Here is a 13,545-nt window from a genome sequence, read left to right on the forward strand (position 1 = left end):
GTATATATATATAGGATGCCCTCACTCCCACAAGTCTGAGCTGGAAGATGGGTCCCCATTGACAGTTATTTTGAATAGTAACAGTTTTGCAGATAACCTCAAGGATGGTCAGTTAACATATCTATAACCTTCAACTGGTTTCATAGATGTGTTAAATAGCTGTGTCCATGCTTTGAGCCAGGGGTATAAGAGTGACTTTAACCCATGATGTAAATGGGACGTAGCTCCCCTTGGTTACAGAGCCTTTGTAAGAGCTGGGAGATGATTGGCTCCACACCACAGGGCCACACCTGCTCAGACTTACTACGGCAGTTCAGTAAAACTGGAAGAATACCGGAATGTTGGCATCTGTGGCCAATCGTGGGAAGAATTGGAAATGGTGTGGCTGAGGAAGATAGGTGCTGGGATTTAAACCCAGGCACAGCAGCCATATAGGGTCTTTTGGGGACCACGCAGCTTGGGCAGAGAAGAACCATGGACTTCTATTTCTTTTTGCGAGATAGAGTACACCAGACTGGGCAGAAGGGGAGGGAAGGACTGTGTGTTTGTGGGTATTCTAAAGGACTTTGGGATCTCGGTGAAGATATTAAGTCATTACTCTTAAGTTTGTATAACTCTTTAAATAAATAATCCCTTTCTTTTTCACCAATCTCTGGTACTGAGAGACATCTTTCCCTGACAGTGGGCAGGGATAACCTAGTATGGGGTGGGGGGACTCCTGAAGCACAAGGGTGGGTCCATTTGGTAACAGTATAGCATTCACCATGCCCCTCGGTCTATTCTGTATATAATTTTTAATATTCCTGTGAAGAATAGGGGTTAGCTCTTCCTTAAATGCTTTGTAGAATTCTCCTGTGAAACCATCTGGTCCAGGGCTTTTGTGTTTTGAGAGTTTTTTTTTTTATTACTGCTTCAATTTCATTTGCTGTTATTGGTTTGTTCAGGTTTTCTGCTTCTTTTTCATTGAGTTTTGGAAGATTATATTTTTCTAGAAATTTGTTCATTTCCCCTAGGTTCTCAAATTTCTTGGCATACAGTTCTTCACAGTAATTTTTTACAATCCTTTCTATTTCTGTGGTATCAGTTGTAATCTCTCCTCTTTCATTTCTGATTGTGTTATTTGTGTTCTGTCTCTTCTTTTCTTGATGAGCCTACTTAAAGGCTTGTCTATTTTGTTTATCTTTTCAAAGAACCAGCTTCTGGATTCGTTGATCCTTAGAATTGTGCTTTTAGTCTCTATGTCATTTAGTTCTGCTCTGATCTTGGTTATTTCCTTTCTTCTACTTGCTCTTGGCTGTCTTTGTTGTTGTTCCTCCAGTTCTTACAAGCATAGGGTTAGGTTGTTTGTTTGAAATGTTTCTATCTTCTTTAGGTAGGCCTGTGTTGCTATAAACTTCCCTCTCAGGACTGCCTTCACTGTGTCCCATAAATTTTGGGTTGTTCTGAGTTTGTTTTCAGAAACTTTTTGATTTCTTCCCTAATTTTATTCTTGACCCATTTGTTGTTTAATAGCATACCATTCAGTCTCCATGATTTTGGGTGTTTGGGGTTTTTTCCTTTGGGGTTGGTTTGCAATTTCAGTCCCTTGTGGTCAGAGAAATGCTTGGTATGATTTCAATTTTCTTGAATTTGTTGAGGCTCATCTTGTGTCTTATCATGTGGTCTATCTTTGAAAATGTTCCATGTGCATTTGAAAAGAATGTGTATTTAGCTTCTTTGGGATGAAGGGTTCTATATATATCAGTTAAGTCCATTTCATCTAGGGTACACCAAAATAAATTCAAGGTTTTGCCTTAAATTTATTTAAGTCTTAAAAGACTTAAATATAAGCCATGAAACCATTAAAGTCCTAGAGGAGAACATTGGCAGGAAAATCTCAGATATTTCATGCAACATTTTTACTGATATGTCCCCTAGAGCAAGGAATATCAAGGAAAAAATAAACAAATGGGATCTCATCAAAATAAAAAACTTCTGAGTGGCTAAAGAAAACAGTATTAAATTAAAAAGACAACCAACTGTATGGGAAAACATATTTGCCAATGATACCTCAGACTAAGGTTTAATCTCCAAAATATACAAAGAACTCACACGACTGCACTCTAAGAAGACAACTAACCCAATTAAAAATGGAGAAAGGGCTTGAACAGACACTTCTCCAAGGAGGACATACAGAAGATCCAGAGACACATGAAAAGATACTCAATATTGCTAGCCATCAGAGAGATGCAAATTAAAACCACAATGAGATACCACTTTACGCCAATCAGAATGGCTATCATAAACAAAGCAACAAACAACAAATGTTGGAGAGGTTGTGGGGAAAGGGGGACCCTAGTTCACTGTTGGTGGGATTGCAGACTGGTACAACCACTATGGAAAACAGTATGGAATTTTCTCAGAAAAACAAAAATCGACCTGCCTTTTGACCCAGCAATTCCACTGCTAGGATTATATCCCAAGAACCCTAAAACACCAATCTCAAAGAACCTATGCACCACAACGTTCCTAGCAGTACAATTTACAATAGCCAAGAGTTGGAAGCAACCTAGGTGCCCATCAGTAAATGAATGGATCAAAAAACGATGGTACATATACACAATGGAATTCTATGCAGCAGAGAGAAAGAAGGAGCTACTACCCTTTGCAACAGCATGGATGGAACTGGAAAGCATTATGCTGAGTGGAACAAGCCAGGTGGTGAAAGACAAATACCATATGATCTCACCTTTAACAGGAACCTAAACAACAAAACAAACAAGCAAGCAAAACATAACCAAAGACACTGAAATAAAGAACAGGGGTACAGTGACCAGAGGGGAGAAGGGAGGGAATTTAAGGGGAGAAAGGGGAGAGATTTAGAGGAACAAGTATAAAGTACACAGGGACAATAACTAAGGAGGGTGGAATTGGGAGGGAGGTGGGGAGCACCGGGGGTGGGGTGGGCTGGGATGGAAGAAATAGACAGAAAACTGTACTTGAAAAATAATTAAATAAAAATTAAAAAAAACAATTTTTAATATTCCTGAGAATTTCCTCTTATATTTGGTGGTAGACAGTTTTCTATAATTTTCTTTCAAAATTGCCACCATGAGGAATTAACTTTTCCACTGAATACAAGTTACTAATGCAACTCTATGAGATCACAAAATTCCTGAAAATATAACATGCTCTCACAGGCTGGTACATGGGGCTCCAGATCATCACTGTTTATTCTGGTTCATTACTCTCTTTCTATAGAACTTCACAGGCTTCATATTTGACTTACATGCCTTGACAAACTTTGAAATCATTTCATCAAGTTCCCTTTATATTAATCCTTCTTATGATAATAAGAAAATTAAATCACATAGTAGTCAAATACTACTTTAAAATTATACAGTGTACACTAAGCTTTCCAATATCAAGAATTTTTAAGAATTTGTGTCATGCTTTATAGCTATATTTTTACACATTGCCACATTTCTCTTTCTAGGGTGTTTATAATGTTATTTATTTTGTTTTCATTGTTCATGCAATTTTATGAAACCAGTTAGTCATTGATATAAGATACAACTAGGATGATCTTGTGTAAAGCCACATTGCAAAATCATACAAACTCATTGTTGAACTCATTATTGAATCATAAAGTTAATTCAACATTTACAACTCATTTTTGAAGTTCTTTTTTTTCTCATTTGAGGCTAACAATACATTCCAGGCTACTACAGATATTTTGTGTACCATTCACCCAGCTTTCCCAAAAAGACAAAATTTTATGTAATTACAGTACATTATCAAAACCAAGAAACTGGTACAACACAAATAGATTATTGGGATTTACAAGCAGCATTCCCTTAAAATGAAATAGAACAGAATAGAATGGACTAGAAAGAATATGTTAGAGTATATCACAAGTAATAAAGAGTTGTAGTTTTATAAAAGTAAAATGTCAGAGCTGTGACAAAATGTTTGAAAAAATTGAGTAGGGCTGTCCTATTAATTGTTATAATCCTCAAAGACATTTTATTGAATTTATTGAGATATTGGTTAGTAAAATTATATAGGCTTCAGGTGTACAATGGTATAATACCTCATCTGTATATTGTATTGTGTATTCACTACCTAAAGTCAAGTCTCCTTCCATCACCATTTATTGTCACTTTACCTTCTACCTACCCCACTCCTCCTTTCCCTCTGGTAATCACCATACTGTTTTCTGAGTCTGCTTTTTCTTTTTCTTTTCTTTTTTTTTTTTTGCTTAATCCCTTCACCTTTTACATCTGACACCCCCAAGCCCCAAACTCCCTCTCCTCTAACAGCTATCTGTCTGTTTTATATATTATGAGTCTGTTTCTATTTTGTTTGTTTATTTTGTTCATTCAATTCCACATATAACTGAAATCATATGGTACTTGTCTTTCTCTGACTGGCTTATTTCACTTAGCATAATACTCTCCAGGCCCATCCATGCTGTCCTAAAAGGTAATAATCTTTTGTAGTGTCTTGGTAGTTTTTGTGTAAGGGCAGTTGTATTTTTGATTTTTTGAAAATATTTGAAAATAGGCATTTGTGTTCTGCTTGAAAGGCACTGGCCTTCAGGAAGAAAGCACATTATTTCCTGTCTGAATTCCTTTGTATCACTTTGCATCCTCATCTATCTATCTATCTGTCATCTACAATATTTTATTAGTCACTAAATTATTGTTGATGTTGCTCTTTAAATTTTTCTTTTTTGCCCCTGGCTGGTGTGGCTCAGTGAATTGAGCACTGTTGTGCAAACCAAAAGGTCACCAGTTCAGTTGCCAGCCAGGTCCCCAGTAGTGGATGCATGTGAGGCAACCACACATTGGTGTTTCTCTCCTTCTCTGTGTCCCTCCCTTCCTCTCTCTCTAAAAATAAAAAAATAATTTCTGGTGCATAACACAATGAGTCAACATTTATGTACCTTACAATTTAATTTTGGTCTCCACAATAAGTCCAGGTATCATTGATCACCGTACAGATTTACTACAATGTTAACTATATTCCATGTACTGCACATTATATCCCTATGATGTAATTGTTTTATAACTGGAAGTTTGTACCTGTTATTTTCCTTCACCCTTTTCACATATTACCCTCCTCAAATCCTGCAACTATTAGTTTGTTTTTTTGTATCTGTGAATCTTTCTGGGTTTTTTTCATTTTAATTTTTTAAATTATATTTTATTGATTATATTATTACAGTTTTCCCAATTTTCCTCCTTTTCCCTTCTCCACCCAAGATGCCCTACTTTCTCAGGCAGCCCCCACACCTTTATTCATGTCCAAGGGTCATCAGTATGAGTTCTTTGGCTACTCCATTTCCTATTTGTTAATTTGTTCTGTTTGGATTTTCACTTACACATGTAAATGAAATCATATATAATTTGTCTTTATCTGACTCATTTCACTTGGCATGATTATATCTATGTTTAACTGTGTAGTCACAAATGGCAAGATTTGATTATTTTCTATTGCTGAATAATATTTAATTGCATGTATATGTACTACATCTTATTTATCCACTCATCTATTAGTGGTTACCTAGTTTGTATCTAAATAATGCTACAATGAACATAGGTGTGCCTATATATTTTCTAATTAGTGTCTTGGTTTTCTTCAGATAATACCCAAAAGTGGAATTTCTGGGTTGTATGGTAGTTCTATTTTTCATTTTTTAAAGAAAACTCCATACTGTTTTTCACAGTAGCTGCCCTAATTTATGTACATTCAAACAAATAGTTAAAGAGGATTGATTCCCCTTCCTCTAAATCCTCCCCAATATTTGTTATTTGTTGACTTTTTAATAACAGTAATACTGACAGGTGTGAGGTGATATCTCCTTGTGGTTTTGATTTGCATTTCCTTGATGATTAATAATGTTGGGCATTTTCATATCTCTGTTGGCCATCTGAATGTCTTCTTATTTTTTAAATATTTTATTTATTTATCTTTAAAGGGAAAGGGAAGGAGAGAAAGAGAGAAATATCAATATATGGTTGCCTCTCATGGGTCCCCTGCTGGCAACTGGCTTGCAACCTAGGCATGTGCTTTGATTGGGAATAAAACCATGATCCTTTGATTCACAAACCCGCACTCAATCCACTGGGCTACACCAGCCAGGGTGAATGTCTTCTTTAGAGAAATGTCTTTTCAAGTCTTATGCCTATTTTTTAAATCAAATTTTATGTTTTTTTTTATATTGAATTGTATGTCAAAGAGTTTACTATCTATGTTTCCTTCTAGGAATTTTATTTCTTCAGGTCTTACATTTAAATTTTTAATCCATTTAGAGTTTATTTTTATATACAGTGTAAGAAAGTGGTCCAGCTTCATTATTCATGTGTCTGTTTAGAGTTCCTAATGCCATATACTGAAAGGATTTCTTTTCCCCATAGTATATCTTTACCTCTTTTGTTGTATGTTCATTAACTGTGCAAATATGGGTTTATTGCTATATTCTCTATTCTGCTTTATTGATCTATATGTCTGTTTTTTGTGCCAGTACTATAATTTTTTGGCCACTATTAGCTTTGTGTTATGGTTTGAAATCAGGAAAATTGATAACTTCAACTTTGTCCTTTAAGATTTCTTTGTCTACTTAATATCTTTTGTGGTTTCATATAAATTTTAGGATTATCTGTCCTAGTTCTGTAAAAAATGCCACTGGTGTTTTGATAGGAATTACTTTGAATCTGTAGATTGCTTTGGGTTAAAGTGGATCTTTTAATGACATTAGTCCTTCCTATCCATGAGCACAGTATAGCCTTCCATTTATTTGCCTTCCTCAATTTCTTTTTTCAAGGTCTTATAGTTTTCAGAGTATAGGTTTTTCTCCTCTTTGGCTAACTGTGTTCCAGGGTGGTCTGTTCTTCTTGATGTAATTATGAATGGGATTGTTTTCTTAATTTTCTTTCTGATATTTCATTATTAGTACATAGAAACACAACAAATTTTAAAATAATAATTTTGCATCCTGAAATTTGACTAAATTCAGTTCTAATACTTTTTGGAGGTTTCTTTATGGCTTTATACATAATATATAAATATATATTTTACTTCTTTCTTTCCAATTTGGATAAAATTTATTTATTTACGTGTTTATTTATGTCTTAGTGACATGTCTTAGACTTCTAATACTACATTGATTAAAAATGGTTGGGAACCAACTGAACACCAGCTGGAGAGAAGGCTTACAATCATGGACATACAAAAAAACACTTCAGCACATGACTGTGGAGTAGGGAATGTGGAGGAGATGGGAGAGTGTTGGCTGGGCTCCAACAGGCAACATCTAAAGTGCTAGAGGGATGTGTCAGTGGCCGGGGAGGGGGCTTCCCATAAGAAGTGTGGTGTCTAAACCCCATGCTGGATTCCCCAACCTACAGAACCAGAGCTGGAAAGGGACCCACATAACACCCAGATGTGAAAAGCATCAGGGGTTCTGTCGATGAGAGAGAGACAGCTAGAGATGAGAGAGCCTTTTAAAGGGCCAAAGCACAAAATTTTGTTTGCAGCCACTTACCCTGGGTTCCAGCAAAGGGCAGGAAGAGTGGACTAGACTCACTTGAGGAGAGTAGAGTTGGTGGCTATAGCAAGATAAATGAGGGAACATCTTCCAGGATCCATATGCTGAGTCATTTCCCTCAGGAAATGAGACCATCTCTTTCAGGAACAGCACTCCTCTCTGAATGGTATCAGCCTGAGGGGAAGCAATAACCTTGCCTTCACGTTATCTGAACCACCCTGTGGTACTTAAATCTGACTGCTGATTACAGATTGATTATATTAACAATTGATTATTTGCTCCATTGATTAGTTTAACATCTAAGATGGAATATACAAAAAAGCAGTCAAAATGGGAAGACAAAGAAATAGACCCAAATGAAGAAATGAGAGAATTCTTCAGACAAATTTGATGAAGTGGAAGTAAGCAATTTAAAAGATAGAAAGTTTAGATTAATGATTATAAGGGTACTCAACAGCATGAAAAAAGTCATAGAAACCATTAAAAAGGATCAGTCAAAATGATGAATTCAATATCTTAGATAAATAATACATTGGAAGGAAAAACACTAGGTTACATGAAGCAGAGGACTGAATCAGTGTTTTAGAAGACAAGATAGGAAGAAAAATTAGGCAGAGCAGTAAAAAGAAAAAGGAATTTAAAATGAGGAGAGCTTAAGAAACATCTTGGACAAAAGAAGTGTAACAACATCCACATCATGGAACTACCAGAAAGAGAAGAGAGTGAGCAAGTGATTGAGGACCTACTTGAAGAAATAATAACTGAAAACATCCCTAATCTGGTGAAGAAAAAATTCACACAAATTCAGAAAATTCAGAGAGTCCCAAACAGGTTGGACTCAAAGAGGCCTACACCAAGACATGTCATAATTAAAATGATAAGACTTAAATATAAGGAGAGAATACTAACAGCCACAAGAGAAAAGCAGGTAGTTACCTACGAGGGAGCACCAATTAGACTGTTTTCTGACTACTCATCAGAAACATTTCAACCAGAAGAAAGTGGTGTGAAATATTCAAAATGATGAAAAGCAGAGGCCTACAAACAAAGCTCCTTTCTACAGCAAAGCTATCGTTTAAAACCAAAAGAGAAATAAGGAGCTTCCCTAACCAGAAAAAGCTAAGAGTTTGTTAACACCAAACCAATATTGCAACAAATGTTAAAGGGCTTGCTTTAAGAAGAAGAAAAAGAGAAAGAAAGAAAAAACAGAGGAAAGCAGCCTAATAATAAAATTAATTGTACCACATACATATCTATCAATAATCACTTTAAATGTAAATGGCTTAAATGCTCCAATCAAAAGACATAGGGTAACTAAATTAATAAGACAAAGCCCATCTCTTGGAGATACCTCCTAAAGACCAATCTCATATTGAAAGATACAGAGAGACAAAAAGTAAAGGGTTGGGAAAAGATATTCAATGCAAATGGAAAAGAAAAAAAAGCTGGCATAATAGTTATATCTGCTACTTATATCTGACAAGATAGACATTAAAACCAAGGTACAGGACTTCCGCCAAGATGGAGGTGTAGGTGGACCCACCTCACTTCCGTGCACAACCAAATCTAAGAACAACTATTTTTAACAACGATAATTACAACCAGACCACACAGAAAATCGACAATACGGAGCCCGAAAAAAAAATAAATAAAGGACGAAATGCTCGGCTAAACGGGTAAGCCAACAGCGAAGCCGGTAGACCGAAAAGATCCCTGACCTGGTGGCGCGCAAGCAGCTGAAGGCGCGGATCAGATCGCGGGCTCACTACGGGCGCACACAGGGAAGAGGCGCACACAGGGAAGAGGAGTGGCTGGCTGTGTCTGCGGTAGGTCGCGCATTTGCGTGCAGATAAACCGGTGAAGAGGCCAGTATTGAGACCACAGGGCGCGGGGCAGCAGGCTCCCACAATTCTGCTTGGATGAACAGGCTGGGGCAGTGGTGAAACAGGATGGACTGGGCTAACGGAGAGGACCGCCATTGTGCCCTCTCTGACCCCGCCCCCACACGCAGCGTCACAAACCAGCGACCTGGGTGGCCCCGCCCTGGTGAACAACTAAGGCTTTGCCGCCCTTACCAGCGCAAATAGACCAAAAATGGCTCAAGAAAAACTCAGAGCCCCTGAGCCAATAAATCTAAGTGATGAGGAAATAGCCAAACTTTCAGATGCACAGTTCAAAACACTGGTTATCAGGATGCTCACAGAACTGGTTGATTTTAGTCACAAATTAGAGAAACATATGAAAGCTAAACTAATTGAAATGAATGGTAATGCAAAGGATACCAATAGTAATGGAAAGGAGTCTGGGACTCAAATCAATGGAGTGGACCAGAAGAAAGCAAATATTGGCCAAACAGAAAAGAATGAAGAAACAAGAATTCAAAAAAATGAGGAGAGGCTTAGGAACCTCCAGGACATCTTTAAACGTTCCAACATTCGAATTATAGGGGTACCAGAAGGGGGAAAGGAACAGCCACCAGTGGAAACCTTATTTGAACAGATAATAAAGGAGAATTTCCCCAATCTGGCAAAGGAAATAGACTTCCAGGAAATCCAGGAAGCTCAGAGAGTCCCAAAGAAGTTGGACCCAAGAAGAAACACACCAAAGCACATCATTATTACATTAGCCAAGATTAAAATGAAGGAGAGAATCCTAGAAGCAGCAAGAGATAAGGGGACAGTCACCTACAAAGGAGTTCCCATCAGGCTGTCAGCTGATTTCTCCAAAGAGACCTTACAGGCAAGAAGGGGCTGGAAAGAGGTATTCCAAGTCATGAAAACCAAAGACCCACAATCAAGATTGCTCTATCCAGCAAAGTTTTCATTTAGAATGGAAGGACAGATAAAGTGCTTTTCAGATAAGACCAAATTCAAGGAGTTCATCATCACCAAGCCCTTATTATATGAAATGTTAAAGGGATTTACCTAAGAAAAAGAAGATAAAAAAGTTGAACTCACTGTGAGCAAACTCACAGTTATTAACAACCACACCTAAAACAAAAGCAAATTCAGAGGACAACTGGATCAGGAGTGAATCATAGAAATGAAGATCATGTGGAGGATTAGCAACAGGGGAGTGGGAGAAGGAGAAGGGGGGAGAAGGTACAGAAAATAAGTAGCATAGACAGTAGATAGAAAATAGATAGGGGGAGGGTAAGAATAGTAGGGGAAATACAGAATCTAAAGAACTTGAGACACGTGTTCATGAACTAAAGGGGGGGATGGTGGGGGGGCATGCAGGGTGGAAGGGGGAATAGAACAAATGTAATGGCATAATCAATAAAATTTAAAAAAAACAAGGTACAGTAAGAGACAAAAAAGGACACTACATAATGATAAAGGGAATAATACAACAGGAAGATATAACCCTAGTAAACATTTAATCACACAACATATGAGCACATAAATATGTAAAGGAAATATTGATGGAAATAAAATGAGAGATCAACAGAAATACAATCATAGTTGGGGATTTTAACACTATATTGACTTCGATGGAATGGACATCAATGCACAAAATCAACAAGAAGAAAGCAGCCTAGCCCTGGCTGGTGTAGCTCAGTGGATTGAGTGTGGGCCTGGGAACCAAACAACCGTGGTTCAATTCCCAGTCAGGGCACATGCCTGGGTTGCAGGCCAGTTTCTAGCAGGGAACACACAAGAGGCAACCACACATTGATATTTCTCTCCCTCTCTCCTTCCCTTCCCCTCTAAAGATAAAGAAATAAAATCTTTTTTTTTTTAAGGAAGAAAGCAGCCTTAAATGACACACTAGACCAAATGTATATATTTATTTATTTAAATTTAATTTATTTTAATTGTTGTTCAAGTACAGTTTTCTCTCTTTTACTTCCAACCCAGCTCACCCACCCCCCAAGTGCTCCCCACCTTCCTCCCATTTTCACCCCATTAGTTCTTGTCCATGTGTCCTCCACACTTGTCCCTGTAAACCCTTCCTCTTTTCCCCTAAAATTCCATTCTCTCTTCCCTTGGTCATGGTCAGCCTGTACTTTATTTCAGTGTCTTTGGTTATGTTTTGCTTGCTTTGTTTTGTTTAGGTTCCTGTTAAAGGTGAGATCATATGGTATTTGTCCCTTATCACCACCTGGCTTAGTTCACTCAGCATAATGCTTTCCAGTTCCATCCATGCTGTTGCAAAGGGTAGGAGCTCCTTCTTTCTTTCTGCTGCATAGAATTTCATTGTGTAAATGTACCATAGTTTTTGTATTCATTCATTTTCTGATGGGCATCTAGGTTGCTTCCAGCACTTGGTTATTGTAAATTGTGCTGCTATGAATATTGGGGTGCATAGGTTACTTTGGATTGGTGCTTCAGGGTTCTTAGGATATACTCCTAACAGTGGAATTGCTGGGTCAAAAGGCAGATCCATTTTTAGTTTTCTGAGAAAATTCCATACTGTTTTCTACAGTAGTTGTACCAGTCAGCAAAACCACCAACAGTGCACTAGGGTTCCCTTTTCTCCACAACCTCTCCAACACTTGTTGTTTGTTGCTTTGTTTATGATGGCCATTCTCACAGCTGTGAAGTGGTATCTCATTTTGCTTTTAATTTGCATCTCTCTGACAGCTAGCAATATTGAACATCTTTTCATGTGTCTCTGGACCCTCTGTATGTCCTCCTTGGGGAAGTGTCTATTCATGTTATTTGCCCACTTTTAAATTGGGTTGCTTATCTTAGAGTGGAGTCATGTAAGTTCTTTATATTAACCCCTTGTCTGAGGTATCATTGGCAAATATGTGTCTCCAAACAGTTGGTTCTCTTTTTATTTTAATACTATTTAGCTGTGCAGAAGCTTTTTATTTGATGAGATTCCATTTGTTTATTCTCTCCTTTATGTCCCTTGCTCTAGGGAACATATCAGTGAAAATGTTGCTGCATGAAAAATCTGAGATTTTCCTGCCTATGTTCTCTTCTAGGATCTTAATGGTGTCACAGCTTATATTTAAATCTTTTATCCACCTTGAATTTATTTTGGTGTATGGTGTAAATTGGTGCTCAAGTTTCATTTTTTGCATGTAGCTGTCCAGTTCTCTCAACACTATTTGTTTAAGAGGCTATTTTTACTCCATTTTATGTTGCTGCCTCCTTTGTTGAATATTAATTGACCATAGAGACTTGGGTTTATTTCCGGGCTCTCTGTTCTATTCCATTGGACCATGTGCCTATTTTTATGCCAGTACCAGACTGTTTTGATTACAGTGGCCTTGTAATATAGTTTGATATCAGGTGTTGTGATCCCTCCTACTTTGTTTTTCTTTCTCAAAATTTCAGCTGCTATTTGGGGTCGTTTATGGTTCCATATAAATTTTTGAAGTGTTTATTCTATGCCTGTGAACTATGCCATTGCTACTTTAATAGAGATTGCATTGAATCTGTAAATTGCTTTGGGTAGTATGGACATTTTGATGATGTTAATTCTTCTGATCCATGGACACGGTATGTGTTTCCATTTGTTTGTGTCTTCCTTGATTTGATTCTTCAGTGTTGTGTAGTTTTCTGAGCATGGGTCTTTTACCTCCTTGGTTAGGTTTCTTCCTAGGTATTTTATTTTTCTTGCTGTTGTATCAAATGGGATTTTTGACTTCGGTTTCTGCTGTTTTATTGTTAGTATACAAGAATGCATTTGATTTCTGGATATTGACTTTGTATCCCACAGTTTTGCCAAATTCATTTACTAGGTAAGCAGTTTTTTGGTAGAGTCTATAGGATTTTCTATGTACACTATCATGTCATCTGCAAACAATGACAGTTTTATTTCCTCCTGATTTGGATGCTTTTTATTTCCTTTTCTTTTCTGATTGCTGTGCCCCAAAAATCCAATACTATGTTGAATAGAAGTGGTGAAAGTGGACATCCTTGTCTTGTTCCTGATCTTAGTGGAAAAGATTTTAGTTTTTGCCTATTGAGTATGATGTTGGCTGTAGGTCTCTCATATATGGCCTTTATTATGTTGAGGAATGCTCCCTCTATTCCCAATTTGCTGTGTGTTTTTTA

Source organism: Artibeus jamaicensis, unplaced genomic scaffold (genome assembly GCF_021234435.1).
Source record: "Artibeus jamaicensis isolate MK-2021 breed Jamaican fruit bat unplaced genomic scaffold, CSHL_Jam_final contig_332, whole genome shotgun sequence".
In the NCBI taxonomy this organism is placed as follows: Eukaryota; Metazoa; Chordata; class Mammalia; order Chiroptera; family Phyllostomidae; genus Artibeus; species Artibeus jamaicensis.